This window comes from Leptidea sinapis, chromosome Z (assembly GCF_905404315.1).
Source record: "Leptidea sinapis chromosome Z, ilLepSina1.1, whole genome shotgun sequence".
Taxonomy (NCBI): domain Eukaryota; kingdom Metazoa; phylum Arthropoda; class Insecta; order Lepidoptera; family Pieridae; genus Leptidea; species Leptidea sinapis.
In genome coordinates, this window is record NC_066312.1 from 22802150 (window position 1) to 22824030 (window position 21881).

Genomic DNA, 21881 nt, shown 5'->3' on the forward strand with positions numbered 1-21881 from the left:
AGTGAAAGCGTACAAAAATGCTATAGAAGAGACCCCTAAGGAAGAATTGGCCCACTGCTTTTCTCAGTGGTTCCATCGAATGCGACGATCTGTAGAGAGTTACGGAGATTACTTCGAAAAACAATAACAATAAGCATTGGCAACTTTCTACATTAAGCTGTTTTTCATTTTCTAAACATTTTCAGTGTTACCTAGGTCATTTGGATGGTTCACTATAACATTGCCAAATATAATGATCCATTGAAGAAATTTTTGACTTATCTCGGCAGAGGTCTCCCTATCAACGTAGTTAAAAGCATTTTTCACATCTTATTTTAGTGAAACATTACCAAAATGATTCTCAAATAAAGTACGCCCAGCGTGGACTACAGCTCCGCAACCACATTTGCAACCGAAACACCCCTTTGTCCACTAAGATCCATTGTAAGATATTTTTCCACTTTTATGTTCACTTTGATTCATCTATATATATGTATATGATGAAAATGGTCTTTGTTTGTGGCTCAATCACGCCTAAACCCCTGATCGTATCGACATGAAACTACCAGCATTCAATGCGAAATATATCCTAGATTGTACCTATATGGCTTATTTTTCGAATTCCAACGTTCCTTCCCTTTAAAATTCGCGAAGCGGGCGGGAACGGCTAGTTAATCTATATTTATAAGGATATTAATACACCAAGTGATTAAAAATATTTATTTTTGCTTTAATGTATTGGTAATGTATAATTAATATACACAATTTCTTTAAACAATACAATAATTCAATTCAATCTCAGCAGGAAGTTTCTACTGCTTTTGAGAATTTTTTTCTGAGATTCCAGTTTCTATCACAAACACTCTTGTCTCCTCCACCAGTGTTGCTGAGTCACTTCTTCTGGAAAATGTTAAAGGATGTCAACAAAGTTTCAATTTTAGTTTTGTTAGCCCTGGAGAAATAATTAACTTTTAAATCTCTAGACATGAAAAAAACTGCTGATATATGGGGCATTTCTGTTAAAATAATAAGTTCAATAATTGATGTCATAGCACCATATCTTGCAATAGTATTTAATAATTGTATTAATCGTGGCGTGTTTCCTGACCTTCTTAAACATAGTAAAATTACACCAATATTTAAGTCGGGATGCTCTTCTGACTCGAACAACTATCGTCCTGTGTCGGTTTTGCCGACCCTTAGTAAAATTTTTGAAAAAATAATATTAAGCCAAATGCTTACTTACTTTAACTCTCATAAGTTACTTCATTTGAAACAATTTGGCTTTACTATGGGACGTTCAACAACGGATGCAGGTGTTGGGCTGATCAAGAATATTTTTGATGCCTGGAAGGAATCGCAGAATGCACTTGGCATCTTCTGTGATTTATCTAAGGCTTTTGATTGTGTTCAACATTCAACGCTGGTCAGGAAGCTATACCACTATGGCATAAAAGGAACTTCGCTCGATCTTCTGACTTCATATCTAAACAATAGAATTCAGAGGGTCGACGTGAATGGCAGGAGATCTCCTGGGACTCCTCTCAGTATGGGGGTACCACAAGGGTCTATTCTTGGACCGTTCCTCTTCCTTATCTATATAAATGATCTTCCTAATCTTATAGAGAAAAAACATAAGGTAGTATTGTTTGCGGACGACACTTCACTGATTTTCAAAGTGAAAAGAAACCAAACTATGTATGACGAAGTGAACGATATTTTATCTGACATCGTGTACTGGTTTAGCGCTAATAACCTATTGTTAAATAGCAAGAAAACTAAATTCATTAAATTTACCGTACCAAATGTCACAAATGTAAATGCAAATGTTTTGTTAAACGGAGAGGTGATAGAACCGGTGGAATCAGCTATATTTCTTGGCATAACTCTAGATTCCAAATTACAATGGGGCCCCCATATTGAAGGATTGGCGAACAGACTTAGTTCTGCAGCATACGCGGTTAAAAAAATTAGACAATTAACTGACATAGATACGGCGCGACTAGTATACTTTAGTTATTTCCATAGTATTATGTCCTATGGTATATTGCTATGGGGCAACGCTGCTGATATTAATACAATATTCGTGCTGCAGAAGAGGGCTATTCGCGCTATTTATAACCTAGCTCCTAGAGAATCATTGAGAGCAAAATTCAAAGAAATTAACATCTTGACTGTTGCTTCTCAATATATTCTTGATAATGTAATGTATGTTCATAGGCACATAAGTGAATTTGCCAGAAACTGTCATAACGATAATGTTAACACCAGGAACAGACATAAACTGATGATGCCTACTACTCGGCTTAGTCGAGTTAGTAAGTCTTTTGTGGGGAGATGTATATGCTTTTACAACAAGATCCCAGAAAATGTTCAAAACAAAGGTGTTACGTTATTCAAAAGAATTGTTAAAAAACGTTTGTGTGGTAAAGGTTACTATAACATAAATGACTTTCTTAATGATACCACAGATTGGGAATGGAGCGACCGCACTCAGGCTATTAAATAATAAGTTTAATTGTACAATGTTACTTTGTAAATGTTACTTTAATTGTAAAACATATTTTTGATGAAAAAAAAAAGCCCGCTGAGTTTGTTGCGCCCATTCTTCTCAGGCCTGAGGCATTCACTTTGGAATGGGTGGTAATTTTTTTTTTGACTTTCAATAAGTGATTTCACATCCTATTTTGAATAAAAATATTTGAATTTGAATTTCTATTTACATTAGAATATCATTACATGCTAAATAGGATACCATTACTCATCAATGCTCTCTAAAAAAACTAATACTTTACTATAGTGAATGAAAACTTCCAAAGATATAGTTCGATCTGAAATCAAATTATTGTAATGTTTATGTTATCATAAGGCTTATATTTCTTCAGTCTTATTTAAGTGTTCGTATATATATATATATATATATATATATATATATATATATATATAAAATTGTAATAAAAATTTTACAATATTTATTGTAAACTTTATATGTGTTTGTATTGTTAAATTGTAATTGTAATTTTACAGCATTAACGCAACAATAGTCAAGCTTTCTTAAAATTATTATTATTTATATCTTAACTATATTTACAATCCTATTATTTCATTAAATTAAAACAATGATTACGGGGAAACGTACCAATAATACTTGCAGAATTTTCGCATTGGATTGGAGATGGGGAGGAGCTGATCCGTAGACGAAATAGCTGCCAGTGCGTGGGTTTCCAGAAGCCCTATTGATTGCACATTCTCCATGCCTCTGGGCGACTTCCAACAAGTATTGGAAGGCAAAAGAAACCACCCATTTGATAAAGTATGTCAGACCTGAGAAAAACGCAAGAAACTTCGCCTTTTTCATAAAAAAATCTTGTAACAATGTAATATCGTACAATAAAACTTATTATTTAATAGACTGAGGGTGGTCGCTCAATTCCCAATCTGTGGTGTCATTAAGAAAGTCATTTACGTTACAGTAATCTTTACCACACAAACCTTTTTCAACTTCCTTTCATTTTGAAAATTCTCTGTCACAAATTCCTGACTTGCATCCTAAACAAATTAAATAAGATTTTGAATTACCGGTTGTAAAGGCAACTTTCCGGACGCAAAAATAAAATGTGGTTATTATCATATTAAAAATAGTATTTCGATTATTATCTAATTAAAACTACGTTTATTACGCATTTCTTTCCAGACATAAGTCAATCATTGAAGAAGGTAACAAAGGCACAGATATAAGATTCTTTATGTTTTGTTTTTGTTAGGCCGAGTGTTTTCCTTTTTTTAATACTTATTTTTAAAATTATAACAGCAACCTATAACCAGCAATATTTGCGTCAGAAGGCTTAATTTAAATGCCTTTAGAGCTGGTAGTTCAAAATTTTATTTGTTTATAATGCAGGGCAGGAATCTGTGACTCTATAATTTGGATAAGCACATTGTATGACTCATATTTCCTATCCTATATAATATATATATATTCCTATATGAGTGGTACCACTTTATTAGTAGTGGACGTACTCCCAATATCTCCGTGTAAGCTATAGATGTGATAAAAAAGTGGGGGTGTACTTTTAAATGTGTCGTCACAGCAAATAAATGTGTAATATTTGACAGCACTTTTCGTGTTTCTTTTTCACACAGAACTAAAATGCGCGTGTCTTTATAGCTATAGTCAGCTAAAAAAAGTCTGAATATGTTTCTGGTATTTGAACAGCCAATGGGTATTCATTTAACGTTTTTTAACGCCTAAATTCAAGTTACGCACTTTATAAAGTCCACTTTTTACTGTATCGCAAGTAGGTATTTTCGATATTAAATGTAATGGGTTGGACTTAGTATTCCGTAGCTGGAATTAGGAGGTAAAAATATTGTAGTTGATAGAACTTTAGTTCACGATTATAATGATACCACTCTTATTACAAGGTTAATTATAAATGAAAAACAGTCAAATAAAATGTAATATAAACAATATTTTTTACATCATAATTCGTGTTACGGGATACTAAGTTTTCTTTACTTTTCACATCTCGTGCAAAATTTTTACAAAAAGTGGGGTTAGGCTGATTTCTAGGTGAGGTAACATCCTTTTAACATTCTTCCATGGACAACAAAATTTCATTGCTTGCATAATCGGGTTGGGTTTACAAAGCTTAGCGTCAGAGCGTAAGAGTCATTTAGATTAAATAAGAAATAAAAATAATAAAATATAATTAAAATAATAGTATGTTAAGAAAAAATGCATTAAGATACCGGATACATGTGTATATTTTAAAACTAGAAATTATCAGAATTCTAATGAAACATAAATTTTTTTGTTTATTACGTCTTTGATTGTCAACGTTCCAGTACTAAGTTTGGACTTCCATTATCTGCAACGCCATATTACTGCTTGGCTTTTGTAGCTTGTTTTTTGTGGTATTTGAAACCACCACTTAGAACCGTTTTACCGTTTCTTATCATTCTCATATCTGTTGCCATTATTTTTAATAATTGGACAAGTACGATAGAACAATCCGGAAAATGTAATTTGCTAGATATTGGCAAAACATATTTTGTATATGGCCAAGACTAGTAACGGCCGTTCCCAATATTCTATCTACAGATACAGATAAATTACTACCTTCTACTGTCAGTAATTAGCTGTCAATAATCTGAAGCTGTCCCAATATACCCGATAAGTCATTCTTATTGGCTTATATTGGGACGCGTGAATTGCAATTTCCATAAAAACTTTATATCGCTGTTAGGCTATTATACTTCATCCCATTGACAGAAAGCGTGCACGGATAAGGTGAGTTACCGTCGATTCGTTTATTGGGACAGAAAAGTCAGCGATAGTTACGATTTTTATCTCAAGTAAGAGATAGACTGAATATTGGGTACGGCCGTTAGTCTGTTAGAAGTTTCTAGTGTTTCAATATTTTAATTAACAGTTTTGTATATCACCTACTTACTACCGACTTTTTGACACTCTTTTGTGCATAAATATCCATTATGTACAACAGTCTTGATTAAGATCCATCAATGGATTTTTTCAATGGATCTTAGAGGACTAGGGGCGAAACCCAACTATGTAGAGATGAATTTAAAAGAAAAGGAGAAATGTGTCTACAGTAAATTTTAGTAACAAGGCTTCGAAAGGTGCAACCCCCGTGGGACATACCACCATCTTTTGTCATAAGAGCGCATATATTACCACCGTACAAATTTTGGCATCAACTTTTCCAGAAAGCATGATATATACTAACAGAACCATATAGAAGGATTTGCGAACAGACTTAGTTCTGCAGCATACGCGGTTAAAAAGATTAGACAATTAACTGACATAGATACGGTGGGACTAGTATACTTTAGTTATTTCCATAGTATTATGTCCTACGGTATATTGCTATGGGGCAACGCTGCCGATATTAATACAATATTTGTGCCGCAGAAGAGGGCTATTCACGCTTTTTATAACCTAGGTCCTAAAGAATCATTGAGAGTAAAATTCAAAGAAATTAACATCTTGACTGTTCCTTCTCAATATATTATTGATAATGTAATGTATGTTCAGAGGCACATAAGTGAATTTGCTAGAAACTGTCATAACCATAATGTTAACACCAGGAACAGATATAAACTTATAGTGCCTACTAATCGGCTAAGTCGAGTTAGCAAGTCTTTTGTGGGGCGATGTATATGCTTTTACAACAGGATCGCAGAAAATGTTTAAAACAAAAGTATTACATTATTCAAAAGAATTGTTAAAAAACCGTTTGTGTGGTAAAGGTTACTATAACATAAATTACTTTCTTAATATACCACAGATTGGGAATGGAGTGACCGCCCTCAGTCAATTAAATAATAAGTATAATTGTACAATATTACATTGTAAAAATATTTTTTGATGAAAAAAAAAACCGGCTGAGTTTGTTGCGCCATTCACATCCTATTTTGAATAAAATTATTTGAATTTGAATTAGCACACTATTTACAAGCAAATCTACCTCCATTCCTGTGGAAGGACAAACCAGATCTTTAAGATGCTTGGTTGTCAATCCATCAGGGCCACCGGTAGAACCTGTAAATAGTACAATACCATTCACGTCGCCTTCAGCGTCATTAACTTTCTGATCTAATTTTCTAAAAAGGTTGAATTTTAGTTACTTTTAAAATATTATAAAAATATTGGGGGCAAAACAATTTGATATTATTTTCTGTATAAGTTAAGTGTCGTCATCTTTTTTGCATGTAAAGTTGATTAAGCGAACATGAACAATGCTGCCAACTATCTTAACTATCTTTTGAATTTTGGCTTACAATGTATCGAATAACTTTAGACAGTGCAGTTGCATTTAAGATCATTAATACCTGTAGATAGACCTTGATAGCTCTTAAAACGTCTCAAATAGCAAGTATAAGATGAAGTTTGCCACACACACTAAAATAAAATAAAAAACCTGGCCTGTTTTCATCGGTTGTCTAACAGCAAGAGGTTCTATCTAGACGTATAGATTATCTAATGTTTATATTTTGAATAGAATCACCACTGACCTCTACTATATACCACTGGACTGGCGGCTGTCAAAGTGCTTTTGTGGCTGTTTGATATTCGCCATTTTGGCGCTGTTGGCCAAGTAGCGAGGGTCTGCGGTACTAAAACTAGTGATGACAGCCACAGCAAACATCGATAGATGGTGGGAAACTATTTACAAAAAAAAAAATCTGTACTTTATTACGTTCATTCTTGACGTTTAAATACGGAAAACGAACAAAATTAATAAAAAATGCAAAAAATACTTCAGAGTACTGTACGTTCCTTCGGAGCCATTTGTATAATACGTCAAAATTTGGAAGCTCACGAGTGGCGTTTCAAATAGGCGCAAAAAATTTGCAATAAAACATAGGGAACAGCCAGTCCAGTGGTATTTATACAGGGTCAGTGACAATCACTCATTAGTTTACTGTTTCAATATTGGTCTATTCCACAGTCACTTCACACTTCTGCTATTGATCCGTGAATGACATCAAATACGCTTTGCTATGTGCAGAAGACAAAATCTTAGAACAATAAATACCTTAGCAACTATATAACTCAGGGAAAATACTATACTAAAACATTATGAAGCACCAATACTGGTACAGATGTAGTTCTACTTCCTGAAGCTGGAACGGGGCAGCAAGCGCTGGTTTGCAGCGAAAATAGTCTGAAACAGAATTAAAATGTGGATCAGTTGTATGCTCTATTTAACAACACAGATTACATTTTTTTCAAATAATTTATTACAGTTTTCAACTAATGTAATCATAATGTTGTAAAAATAATAATGAATATAAATTGTGTGTATTGACATAGATTGAAATGATTAAATCAAAATGTACATACTTAAACAATACATATATATATATATATATATATATATATATGTATATACAGTCGTGGTCAACTAATAAGGGACATTCAGGATAGTGAAGAGAAATAACCGGTTATGTACATATAAATATAAAACCCTATTGATTTCTCAGTTATTTGCATAGTTTGGTCCAAATATTATGCAATAAAAGGCTGTAAATAAAAGATTAAATAAATAGAAAAAAGTGTTTAATATCCAAAGTTAACCATGTATTCAATTTAAGGTATAATTCTGTAGCTAGACATTTAATTAAGGAAAGTAAAGTAAAATGAAAAATAGAGTTAAACAGAACTAGTAATTTCTAGTATTTATTTTCTTTAACAACTCCATTTTATTACGTGTAAAATTCAGTACCCAGTAGCAAAACCTTTGTTAGTAATTATCGCTAGACACCGATGTGGCATAGACATTATCAGTTTCTGACATTTTTCCACAGGAATGTTTGCCCATGCCTCACAAAAAGCTTCATTAAGTTCATCTAAGAATATGGTACGATAAGTGGCCACTTTTTTCTTGATGAAGGTGCTCGATTGGGTTGAGGTCCGGGCTATTTGCTGGCCAATCTAGCACTGATACCGACTGAATGTTAACGACTTGACTGAACGGGTGGTATGTTTCGGGTCGTTATCATGCTGAAACGTCCATATAATACGGAGATGTTCCTCAGCGTAGGGAAGCATTGTTTCCTCTAATATTGCCTTGTATTGATGCTGGTCCGCACGGTCCAGAAAATGAACCCCACATTTTAATGTTTCCACCGCCATGTTTCACCTGCTTTTTTGTGAATCTTGGATTCATTTCCGCTTTTACAGGACGCCGTACGTATTTCCTTCCATTTGAAGAAATCAAATTAACCTTGGCTTCGTCAGAGAATAATACATGTTGCCATTGGGCGTAGGTCCAATGTAAATACTTGAACAATGTAAGCACTTTGCGAGCCACTCCTTCGAACAACCCTGCTTCTATCAGACGTCGTCTATCGGTCCTCGCTGTAACAGCGTCTCTTTCATCCGCCTCAAACACATCGTGTTTAATTAAAACAGAGCCTAAAATGGATCTTTCTTAGCTAACCTGGTTATCATTTTATCTTCTTGCGGAGTTGTTTTTCTCGATTTTTTTTATCTGGGCACATTTAAAGCTGTGTTGTTGCGCCTGAAATGTTGCACTGCATTGCACACCATAGTTTTTTTTAACATTTTAAATATTCTGCTATCCCTCGGTATGACCAACCACGCTCGACAGACTTCATTATGATTTTTGCCCATTTTTCTTCAAAATAGTTCTCAAAACTTAAAATTAGAAATCTTGATTGCTTGAAGAAATAAAAAAATATTGAGATTCAGATTTTGAAAATAGAACGCAATATCTCAGTGTCTCTAATTAAATGACCAGCCAGCATTTTTTGAACAAATAGCACTGTGATAATCTATAAGCCAGTCTGTAAAGAGTTTTAATGTTTAGGAAGTTGTTATTGTTTGTATAATCGGGCACATAAATGACTAATTATACTTACATGAAAGGGATATGAAATCTTGTTTAGACTCGTTGGAAAATAAAAAATAAATTCACAATTTGGTTTAACTACCCTAATTAGTTGACCACGACTGTATATATATTATATGTAAGCATTACTGTGTTTCGGTCTAAAGAGCGCCGTAGCTAGTGAAATTACTGGGCAAATGAGACGTAATATCTAATGTCTTAAGATGACGAGCGCAGAATTTTTGTATTTTTCAATAATCCTGAGCGGCACTGCATTGTAATGGACAGGACGTATCAATTACTATCAGCTGAATGTCCTGCTCGTCTCGTCCCTTATTTACATAAAAAAAAAAACATCCATGACTCGAAAACAAACATTGAAACACAACCCCTAACTTATTAAGTCAGGGTCACTTACCACTGGGCCATGTCGTCGTTAACTTAACTACGATACAATATAAAGACTTTTGTTTACTTTTAAATGTATGTGGACTATCAATGCGCAGTCACATTATACAACAGGTTATTAAAAGATAATTCAAACACTACGTTCAACGTTATTCTACCAACTAAATTCGGAGGAGTCGGTTTTGGCAGGTAATTGAAAAATTCCAAATACAATAATTTATCACAATAGAAGTATTTTTGTGTGTTAAGTGCGTTGTGATTGAGTACCAACTCATTATCATTCAAAAATAAATTATTCATTCATTTGGAAAACATGCCGATGAAAAATATTTTTAAATTCGAGCACCTATAAGATCAGCACAATATCATTAATTTCACTCACTGGTCAAAATCCATGGCGTTGTCTTATAAAATTTAAAGTCAATAATAGCATGTCAATATGGACACGCAGAATTTATCAATTTATACGTGAAAACACCATAACTAAGTATTCTTACATTATTTTTTATTCATATCATAGTCATCGGACTATATTTCACTTACCGGAACCACCAAACAGACCGTGGAGATGTGGCCAATCTATTGAAGAGTTCTCTTAAAGCCTTCGGTGACAATACACAAATGATTAGTTTGGTCCCAAGTTTGAGAGAAAATATCCTTTCCCCCGATATAAGTGGACACCTCAAGGCCCTGGAAAATATTAAAATAATGAAACCAACAATAACGGCAATAATATTAACATCGAGAGAATAAACAGTAAAATGATTCCTTGCGATCGAAAATTTCACTAATGACGTCCAAATAAAGGTTGGAATAAGTTTTAGAAAAGGGTTTCCTATCGGAAAAAATAAAATATTATTTTATAACCGAAGATGTACATGACTTCATATCATTTTAGAAGCTTCTAGAAATTAACCATCTTTTGCTTAAACTTGCCTGCTGGGCTTCATGTATTATTTTTATAGTACGAGTAGTCAAAGTTAAGGGAAATAGATTTAAAATACATTGAAATATAATATTTAGTTATTTTTCTTTAAAAATTACATTTACATATGTATCATTAATACGTCTACATAGACTATGACAGCTATGAAAACGTCGAAAAAAAAATTGAGTTTAGATTTAACCGCTATTTTGACCGATTCACGCAGACAAACATAAAGTGTCAATACAAATCGCAAGTGTAATACGTAGCTTGTCACGCACACTAAAGTATCAAACCTGGCCTGTTTTTAAGGTTGCTCTATCTAACAATCCAAAACTCTTGTCGCAACGCACTGGTTTGAGACGAATAATCTGCACTTAAACAGTAAAAAACAAAGTGTTTACGGTTCATTACAACAAACACAGCGGAGGTACAAACCAACGTACTTATAAATGACCAGAGATTGGAACTTGTGGACACTACGGTCTTCTTGGGTATCACGTTAGATAAAAAGCTTCAGTGGGGTCCACATATTGCCCATCTCACTCAGCTCTGCGGCATATGCAGTTAGAAAGATTAGAGAGTACACGAATGTTGCGACCGCTAGATTAGCGTACTTCAGTTATTTTCACAGCATCATGACGTATACGGTATTTTACTATGGGGTCTTGCTGCTGGCATTGATATAGTGTTTGCTCTGCAAAAGAGAGCTGTTCGTGCTATATATCAAAGAAAAAAATTAAAGAAATCAATATTATGACTGTTCGTTGTCAGTACATTTATGAAAATTTAATATACGTTCACAAAAATAGTCACCTTTTTGCTTTTAATAGTGATTTTCATTATTATAACACTAGAACTAAGGGATTGCTTGTAACTAATTCTAGTAGGCTTCATAAGATACATAGCTTTAAGGGTAAATGTATACACTTCTATAATAAAGTCCTAGCCACTGTTCAGGCATTATCTATTAATAAATTTAAATGCTTTATAAAAAATGGCTCTGTCGTAAATCCTATTGCTCCACTGCTGAATATCTAAATGATCGGACAGCCTGGGACTAGATTGTGATTATTTTATAGCGATAGAAATGACTGTACAATATTGTATATTTTAATTGAAAAGAGCGCAAAAAAAGAATGCTGGGAGAGTGTCTTGCGCCGCTTCTTCTCTCTCAGAGCGCCATTTGTTTCCGAAGCGGTAGTAGTATATAGTAGTTATTAGAAATGACATCAAAAAGAATTCCAAATCCTCAACTCCAGGTATATTTTTAAATTGAATTAAATGTTTGGTACTCGATTACTATTTATTCGCTGATATTTTTTACCCGCTCATCTTATTAGAACCTATACTAGGGTATCATAACGCTTTGTCTCAAGGAAAATCTTACAGGAAGAACATTCAAATTAAATTTACAATTACCTAAATATAATGATGTAATAGAGTTTAAAACTTACTGTGTAAATTAATCCTAAATAATAAGCTAATCCAATCTACGTAATTTCGTACCACATAATATATTTAGCGTGTAGTTTTTCAATGATATAGTTTTTGTCCCTCTTTATTTTTCTCAATCTTCTTATCCTGGAAAAAGAATAATAATGGATTAGCATAATTTAAGAAAACAGTCTTAACACATTTTTACACAAATTTTCTTGCCCTAGTCTAGGCATAAGCTGTAGGTTCTGTGGGTGCAAGACAATGATAAATCAAAAATGATATTTCACATACTTTAACATCTAAATATAAATGCTTGCACCGGGATTCGATCCCGAACTCACACTCAGTTCAGGCAGGCACTAACCATTGGGCAATGAGTATTGTTATCCATCCGATAAGTCTTACGTACAGCCAGGGAATTGTTATAGTTCTTACATTATAATAGGTAATTCATAGTATGAATACTACCAACAATTTTATTTATCAATCCGCTTACACTTTCTAATGTTGATTAAATATAATATTTAATATATAATCCTTAATGAACTTTGAAAACATGATTACAGAAACTTTGCAAATTAGTGCCGATTTCGGGTCTGAGTTCAAGTATGATTAATGCACATTACTGAGTCAATAGCTTATAAATGTTACCGTCAAAATAACAAACAGTGCTTATTTTCTCAATCCGGCTATATCTCACTCAAGCCCAAGATAATTGTATATAATTATAATATTTACTTGAGAAAGTGCAAACAGTTATTTTTGTGATGTGAAGTGAATGAAAAAAATGTCAAAAGCCAATTCATGAAAACAATGTTTAATGAAATGTTAATTAATACCAGTAAGGGTATACAACAACAGCATAATGGTATGGTATGGTATGGCATAGGGGCTCCTGTTTCCGCAATAAAACCACTAACATGGGTCCATTTTGCGTGCAGTAATGGCCAGTTACTCCAACCAGCCCAGCTCCTTCCAGAAGTTCAGAACATTCCTGGGGTGTTCACAGACTTCTTGGAGCGACCTCGTATTAGTTAAGGTTTTTGCCCGTTGGTTGGCCACCCCCGCACATTCCAGGATTACGTGAGCGACCGTTTCGTCTTCGGTCAGACAGCCTCTGCACTTAGGACTGTCCGTTACGCCGATTGTGAAAAGGTGTTTGTTTAGTGATGTGTGACCCGTTAGGGTGCCCACCATTATACGGATGTCATGTCTGTTGAGGCTGATAAGTCTACTTGTCAGTTTGGGCGATAGTGCAGGTATCGCCACCTTCGACTGTCTACAGCTTGAGACATTCATCCATCGGGTGTTGTGTAGGTCGTTGGTGAGAGAGCGTATCCATGAGCGCATTTGGCTGAAGGGCAGTGGCAGAAGTGGCAAAGGACCAGTCACTATTTTTGCCGATGCCCGCCTTGCAAGCTCATCCGCTGCATCATTACCCAACGAACCGCTATGTCCCTTGATCCATTGCAGAGTTACCTGGTTATAAGAGGCAGCTTGCTCCAGGATTTGGTGACATTCGTGTATTAGTGCTGAGTTGTGTGTGGTACCCTTCAGCGCTGTTAGTACCGCCATACTGTCCGAAAGAAGGCCGAAGTAGGCGTGGTGCGCATGCATCCTGTTATGGCTGTGCAAGCCAGCCGTTGGAAACGCTGCAGCTTGGTTTGTACTGTCACAAGCTCTGTCCTGGGCCACCAAGCTAATGCTCCGTAGGAGAAAATTGGTCTGATGACTGCTGCATAGAGCCATCTGCTTATCTTTGGAGCAAGACCCCAGGTTCTGCCTATGAGTCTTCTGCACTGCCAAAAGATGATGCATGCTTTTTCCAGCTTGTGTTCAAGGTGTTTGTTCCAAAGCAACTTACTATCCAGTATAACCCCCAGGTATTTAACTTCTTTAGTAAGGCTTAGTTCGGTGTTGAACAGCTTTGGTAATGTTAGATTACCAAGGCTGCATTTAACAACAGCATAAGTAAATGAAATTTTAATGAAAAAAACAATGCTAAGAAGTCAACTTATTTTCCATTCATACATACATATCCCCATTATTGGATTTCTTTACGCCAATACGAGACGAGACGATCAACTGATGGTAATTGATACACTCTGCCCATTACAATGCAGTACCACTCAGGATTATTGAAAAACCCAAAAACTCTAAGTGGCACTACAATTTCGCTTAAGCCCCGTATTATCACTAGCTACGGCGCCCTTCAGATCGAAACAGAGTAATGCTTACACATTACTGCTTCACGGCAGAAATAGGTGCGTTGTGGTACCCTTTATATAGCCGACATCCTGAGCAAAGGAGCCTCCCACATATAATATTAATACATGATAATAATTATAATAATATTTATAATTATTATGGATAATTTTAACTTATGCACAAGTTGTTTTACTTGTTATAATTATTACGCATACTGGCCACAAAGATAAATAAATTATATAAAAAAATATATTTTAGAATGTTTCTCTTTTCAAATTTTATTTCATTTTTATGTAATTATATCGTGATAGATACAGATTTTTTTTGCTCATAAACCTAACGGTGGTTTTTCTTGTAATCAAGTATATTGAAAAGTGATTTAAATATTCTTCTTTTGTTGTATTTTGATTTGAGCAGATGGTCTTGTGCTCTACCTAATGCTTAATATTTCGTATGAAGTGAATAAATCTTAATAAATAAAAGAAACTTATTATTTTGTATGTAGTGTTTTTCTGTACTATTGCAATAATTTTATCAACTTTTCAATTAGTTCAATGTTATTTTTAAAATTTTGCTTTGATTGCCTTGCTTATTGTATTAAGTGCAAATCATTACGACAAATAAACAGAGAATGCCAGATCTAAATGCCACTCAATTTTACAACTTTAATTTAAACTGGTCGTACCTATTAACATATGGCCCAAACAATGTGCATATCCAAATCTGTGATTGTTGTCAAGAGGCTATGGCAGGTCAGACATTTTACGAGACTAGGGCATACACCAAAACGGAGAACTTTGACCAAAGATGACTGATTTATAGCTTAGAAACAGAACCTTGACTTCTACTGAGGTAAGAACGAAGCTCCAAGAAGTTTGAGATGTTACAGTAAGCACTGTTAGAAGAAGACTAGAATAAACTCACAATTACCTGCCAGAGGACTCGTCTTGCCACATACCCCAATAGCTCGAGTTGATTTTGCTCGCAATGATAAAAATTGGAACAACAAAGATTTGTTGAAGATTAGAGTCAAGTTTTATTCACAGATGAGTTCAGGTTTTGTTTAACGCCAAATGATAGAAGGATTAAAGAGAATGAGGCGTGAAAGTGGAGACGTCCGGGAGAGAGGTAAGACAAATGTATAGCATGAAAAAACTGTAATAGGTAAGTGTTACATAAGACCTTTTAATAGGGATCAAAAGGGCTTTCATTCCACGGCATTGAAAGATGTGGACTCCCACCGTGTACTGAGAGGAGTATATGCCAAGGCTCTTTACAGGGTGAGGCGGGCATTCCCATTTAAAAACCGAGGTATATTCACCTTAAAAGGTAATGGCAATTTAACCTGACTTTAGTAACTTACAATAACTATAAGTGTTATATTGTAATAACCACTGGTAAACAATAAATAATAAAAATCTAATAATTAAATAAAATAAAAATTACAAACAAGATATATTTGCGTTTGTGGTTTCATTTTCATGTCTTTGTATCCAATAATGAAAATGAGCATAATATAACTGTATTTTGAATAAATTGAAAAAAAAATATTGGCATTCACATTTAATATTTCTTGGTTGTGATCAGTTGTAGCTGTAAAATAATTATATTAATAAATAAATAACAAATAATTCATTAAACATGTAATATAATTTTTAATAGAACTAGGTTTGTAATATTCTATGGGGGTTAGTCATGTGTAGTGGCAATACTTTAAAAGAAATTACCTACAATTTGAATGTATATCAATTGAAATCCTTTCTCATCACATTAATATAAATATCTTTATATATTTGAGAACTGATATGTTCACTAAATGTAGTGTTAATATATACTTAGTACTTACCTACTCTTCTTTGTTTGGAATGATGATTGTTTTGCTTGAAGACTCACTAAAAACAATCCATTTTATTATCATCTTATAGCCACTAGCCTCCAGCGCGTGTTTTTCCCTACACAATCAACAAAAACATGTAAACATTCAACGAAATCGTTTTCACAAAAAATTGTTTCACGAGTTTTACAATACCAATGTTATTACTTTCCATGCCCTGTCGAAAACTCAAAACACTAGAAAACACGTACTAAACTACAATAATTACCAAACCACAGTACAATTACAAACATAAACAAATAGGTAATAGTTTGCGAGGGTTGTGGGGCAGATAACAGATTACTGTCACATATGACATCTGCCATTTTGACAACTCGGTTGCTTTTTTTGGAATTTTATGACTTGGTAACTAACATCTTTAAATTAGGACAGCTCTCATGGTGTCCGGGGCATAGTAAAAATCAATTAGGTACTTATTTACCTTGTCTAAGTTATCATTGAGAGTAACCAATGACGTTCTATACATATGGATATATCATTCGCAGTCTGGTAACAGAACGGAAAAAATGTGCAAACAATTTAAGCACACTTTTCTCCTTAGTCGTGTGTCAGCTGTGTGTCAATCAATAAGCCACTATAAATATTATTGACAAGTCCCCAGACAAGACCCGCTTGTCAGAAATGGAAGATGAAAGAACACAATCAGAAATGAAAACAAAAGAGTCAAATAAATTCATTAATTATAAACTCAAAATAATCAATGGTAACCTATACCTACCATTTAGAGCTATACCTACCATTTAGAGCGACAGCTGGCTACTTTAGTAGCTTATAGTCAACAAACTACTTCCTCTGTAGTATTATTTAATAAACATGCCTCTATTGGGCAAAATTGTAAAATAATCGACATACAAGCCTCTATTGGGGAATCTATTAGTACTACTGTACAAAAATATAACAATGAAGATTTTTCTTCAATTAATTTAAATTAAGTTATTTGACAAGGGAGGACAACTCTTGCAATATCATACAAAATAGGCAACATTCACCAAATATAAATGTTACTGCTATAGATAATCATAATATTAAGCTCATAAATATTGTTCACCAGAATATACAAGGTATCTCAAGTAAGGAATTAGAAATTGAACTGTTTTTGAGCTGCTGTAATATAGATATATTATGTATTACAGAACATTGGCGTGAGAGTCATCAGCTCCAGTTTAGTTTTAGAGAACATTAAGTAGTCAGTTCATTTTGTAGAAGTAGGGCAATACATGGAGGTTCCCTAATCATTATTAATAATAGATTAAAATGTAAAAATAAAAGAGATATAGTTAATCTCTCTATAGAACAACTAATTGAGATAGCTTGTATAGAACTAGAGCAATGTATTATTGTAAGTGTATACCACCCCCCCCACTGCATCATATGAACAATTCCAGCATAGAATGGAGGAGGTACTATCAAAATTTAGCAAAACTAGCAAGTCAATTATAATTATATTATATATATTATATAGTATCTATCTTCACACACTATAGTGTGTGAAGATAGATACTAGAATTACTTCTACAACAGCAACCTGTTTAGATAATATTTTTACAGATGTTACTATTACTAGTAAACTCATAATTAATAATCTTCAGTTTGACCATAGTGGGCAATTTATAAAAGTAAATACAAGATTGGACAATGTCAGACCAAAAAAGGTGACGATGATACCAGTTACGGGTAGCCGTCTTGAGAGGTTTAGAAATAATTTGGTAAATACGATACCATTTTTACACTGTGATGAAACTGCTAATTTTCACTATAACTTAGTCTTCAATTCCTTCTGTGAGGAATTTGACAGGATTTTTACTCCAGTAACGGTGACAGTAAACAACAAACATAGTTTTAAATCAAATTCAAATATTTTTATTCAAAATAGGATTTAAAATCACTTATTGAACGTCAAAATCTACCACCCATTCAAAAGAACCTGCCTCAGACCTGAGAAGAATGGGCGCAAGAAACTCAGCGGGCTTTTTTTTTAAATATAAAATATGGATACAATGTAATTTCGTACAATAAACATTTATAATTAAAGAGCCTGAGGGTGTTCGCTTTATTCCCAGTCCGTGGTGTCATTAAGAAAATCGTTTATGCTATAATAAACTTTCCCACACAAACGTTTTTTTAACAATTCTTTTAAATTTCGTAACACATTTGTTTTGTACATTTTCTGGGATCATATTGTAGAAGCATATACATCGCCCAACAAAAGACTTACTAACTCGATCCAACCGAGTAGTAGGCACAACAAGTTTATGTTTCTAGAAAATGTGCTTATGAACATACAAAACATTAGCAAAAATGTATTGAGAAGCAACAGTCAAAATGTTTATTTCTTTAAATTTTTCTCTTAATGATTCTTTAGGACCTAGGTTATAAATCGCGCGAAAAGCCCTCTTCTCGAGCACAAATATAGTATTAATATCGGCCGCACTGCCCCATAACAATATACCATAGGACATAATACTATGAAATTAACTAAAGTATACTAATCTCGCCGTATCTATGTCAGTTAACCGTCTAATTTTCTTAACCGCATATGCTGCAGAACTAAGCCTATTCGCCAATCCTTCAATATGGGGGCCCCACTGCAATTTGGAATCAAGAGTAATGCCAAGAAATATAGCAGATTCCACTGGTTTTACCACCTCTCCATTTAATAAATCTACATTTTTGACATTTGGCGCGGTAAATTTTATATATTTGGTTTTATGATTATTTAACAATAAGTTATTGGCGCTAAACCTGTACACGATGTCAGATAGAGCATTGTTTACTCTCATACAAAACTTGGCTTCGTTTCACTTTGAATATAAGTGAAGTGTCATCTGCAAACAATACCACCTTTTGTTTTTTTTCTACAAGGTTAGGTAGATCATTTATATAAATAGGAAAGAGGAAGGGTCCAAGAATAGACCCTTGTGGTACCCCCATACCGAGAGGAGTCCCAGGAGATCTCCTGCCTCGACCCTCTGAATCCTATTATTTAAATATGAGATCAGAAGATCGAGTGCAGATCCTCTTATACCATAGTGGCATAGCTTCCTGACCAGCGTTGAATGTTGAACACAATCAAAAGCCTTAGATAAATCACAGAAGATACCAAGTGCATTCTGTGATTCCTCCCAGGCCTTAAAAATATTCCTGTTGAGTTCAACACCTGCATCCGTAGTCAAGCGTCCCCTTGTAAAGCCAAATTGTTTTATATGAAGTAATTTTTAAGTGTTAAAGTGAGTAAGCATTTGGCTTAAAATAATTTTACTAAGGGTTGGCAACACCGAAACAGGGCGATAGTTATCCGGGTCAGAAGTGAGTCCCGATTTACATATTGGTGTAATTTTACTATACTTCAGAAGGTCAGGAAACACGCCATGTTCAATACAGCTATTAAAAACTAGTACTAGATATGGTGCTATGACGTCAATAACAGAACTTATTATTTTTACAGATATGCCCCATATATCAGCAGTTTTTCTCATTTCTAAGGATCTGAAAGTTTTAATTATTTCTGCTGGGCTAACAACACTGAATTTGAAATTTTGTTTACATTCCTTAAAATTTTCCAAAAGAACTGACTCGGCAACACTGGTGGAGGAGACAAGGGTGCTTGAGATGGAAACTGGAATGTCAGGAAAAAATTCTCAAAAGCAGAAGCTACTTCCTGCTCAGAGTGGATTTTTATATTGTTTATTATTAGATTATATTCAGACTTGCAATCTTTCGCTCTACCAGATTCCCAGTTAATAACTTTCCAAGTCATTTTTATTTTATTTGAAGCATTTTTAATTATTTCTCTAATATGCATTGACTTAGCAATAGTACATACTAATATAATGATTTGGCAACAATGGGTATCCACAAAAGTCGTAAACGCTTATATGACCTTTATTATGAGAAACATTACCATAATAGTGAAGAATTTAAAATATATGTAAAAAAATACTCCAAGCTCTTTAAAGTAGTTTGTCATGAAGCGAAAACACGTTTCATTGCAGATAAAATTAAAAACAGTAATAATAAAGTAAAAGCGACTTGGAGTGTAATTAACAATGAAACTGGTAGATCGAATTGCCGTAACTTAATAATTAATAATCGCGTTATAAAATCGGAAATAGAAATTGCAAATGAATTTGCTAAATACTTCTCCGAAATCCCAATTGTCACGACCAAAGACCTTAACTCTTCGCCAAAAGCAGCATATGATATGCTTAAATTACACGTACCAGTATCTTCCACTGATTTGAAATTTAAGTATATTACAGGTAGCGATATAATAATTTAAAATAATTTTAATTTAATAAAATAATTTTAATTAATTTTTAAACCTAAAAAAAAACAAAAGACCTATGGGGCCATTCGACTAATATTGTAAAATACATACTTGACATTATAGCACCTGAATTAGCAATAATATTTAATGAATGCATAGACGAGGGTGTGTTCCCTGACCTCATGAAATACAGCAAAGTTATACCTTTGTTTAAATCGGGTAGTTCTTTTGACCCTGCTTATTTCAGACCTATTTCAGTGCCGCCTGTTTTTAGTAAAATTTTTGAAAAACTTTTGCTTCAACAGCTACAAATGCATTTTTGTAAATTAATGAACAAAAATCAGTTTGGTTTCACTAGGGGCTTATCAACAATTAATGCGGGTACTAGACTCATTGAGCACATCTTTGACGCCTGGGAAGACTCACAGGATGCTTTGGGCATTTTTTGTGATTTGTCAAAAGCATTTGACTGCGTCCACCATGAAACTTTACTCCTAAAACCAAAGCATTATGGAGTGAAAAATAGAGCCCTAAATCTGTTAAAATCATATTTAAGCGAAAGAGTTCAGAAAGTCGATGTAAATGGCAGACGGTCTTCGGGTAAACCTGTGGGAATAGGTGTTCCACAGGGTTCTATTCTCGGTCCTTTCTTGTTTCTTATATATATTAACGATCTACCGTTTGTGGTAGATGATAGCCATGAGATTGTATTGTTTGCTAATGATACTTCACATATTTTTAAAGTGAAGCGACGTGCGGATATTGATGACGAGTAAGCAATGCACTCTCAAAGATAGTGCGTTGGTTTGAGACGAATAATCTGCACTTTCAAGATTCACGCAGACAAACATAAAGTGTCAATACAAATCGCAAGTGTAAGATGTAGCTTGTCACGCACACTAAAGTATCAAACCTGGCCTGTTTTTAAGGTTGCTCTATCTAACAATCCAAAACTCTTGTCGCAACGCACTGGTTTGAGACGAATAATCTGCACTTAAACAGTAAAAAAACAAAGTGTTTACGATTCATTACACCAAACACAGCGGAGGTACAAACCAACGTACTTATAAATGACCAGAGATTGGAACTTGTGGACACTACGGTCTTCTTGGGTATCACGTTAGATAAAAAGCTTCAGTGGAGTCCACATATTACCCATCTAGCAGATAGACTCAGCTCTGCGGCATATGCAGTTAGAAAGATTAGAGAGTACACGAATGTTGCGACCACTAGATTAGTGTACTTTAGTTATTTTCACAGCATCATGACGTACGGTATATTACTATGGGGTCATGCTGCTGACATTGATATAGTGTTTGCACTGCAAAAGAGAGCTGTTCCTGCTATATATCAGCTTGGTTATAGACAGTCTCTCAAAGA

General features: G+C 34.2%; 1 long non-coding RNA gene across 3 annotated transcripts; it reads right to left on the bottom strand.

Moving 5' to 3' along the window:
• Positions 1-685: 685 nt before the first annotated feature.
• On the bottom strand, positions 686-16511 carry LOC126979194 (uncharacterized). 3 transcript variants are annotated; one of them, XR_007732775.1, is made up of 7 exons: positions 16370-16511; positions 16187-16292; positions 12150-12276; positions 10311-10457; positions 7542-7670; positions 3119-3303; positions 686-879 (listed from the first exon to the last, which is right to left on the bottom strand). It is a non-coding gene; the product is annotated as an uncharacterized LOC126979194 (long non-coding RNA). The 3 variants fall into 3 exon arrangements; XR_007732776.1 differs by having other exon boundaries at positions 686-876; positions 16187-16487; XR_007732777.1 differs by having other exon boundaries at positions 7577-7670; positions 16187-16486.
• Positions 16512-21881: the final 5370 nt, after the last annotated feature.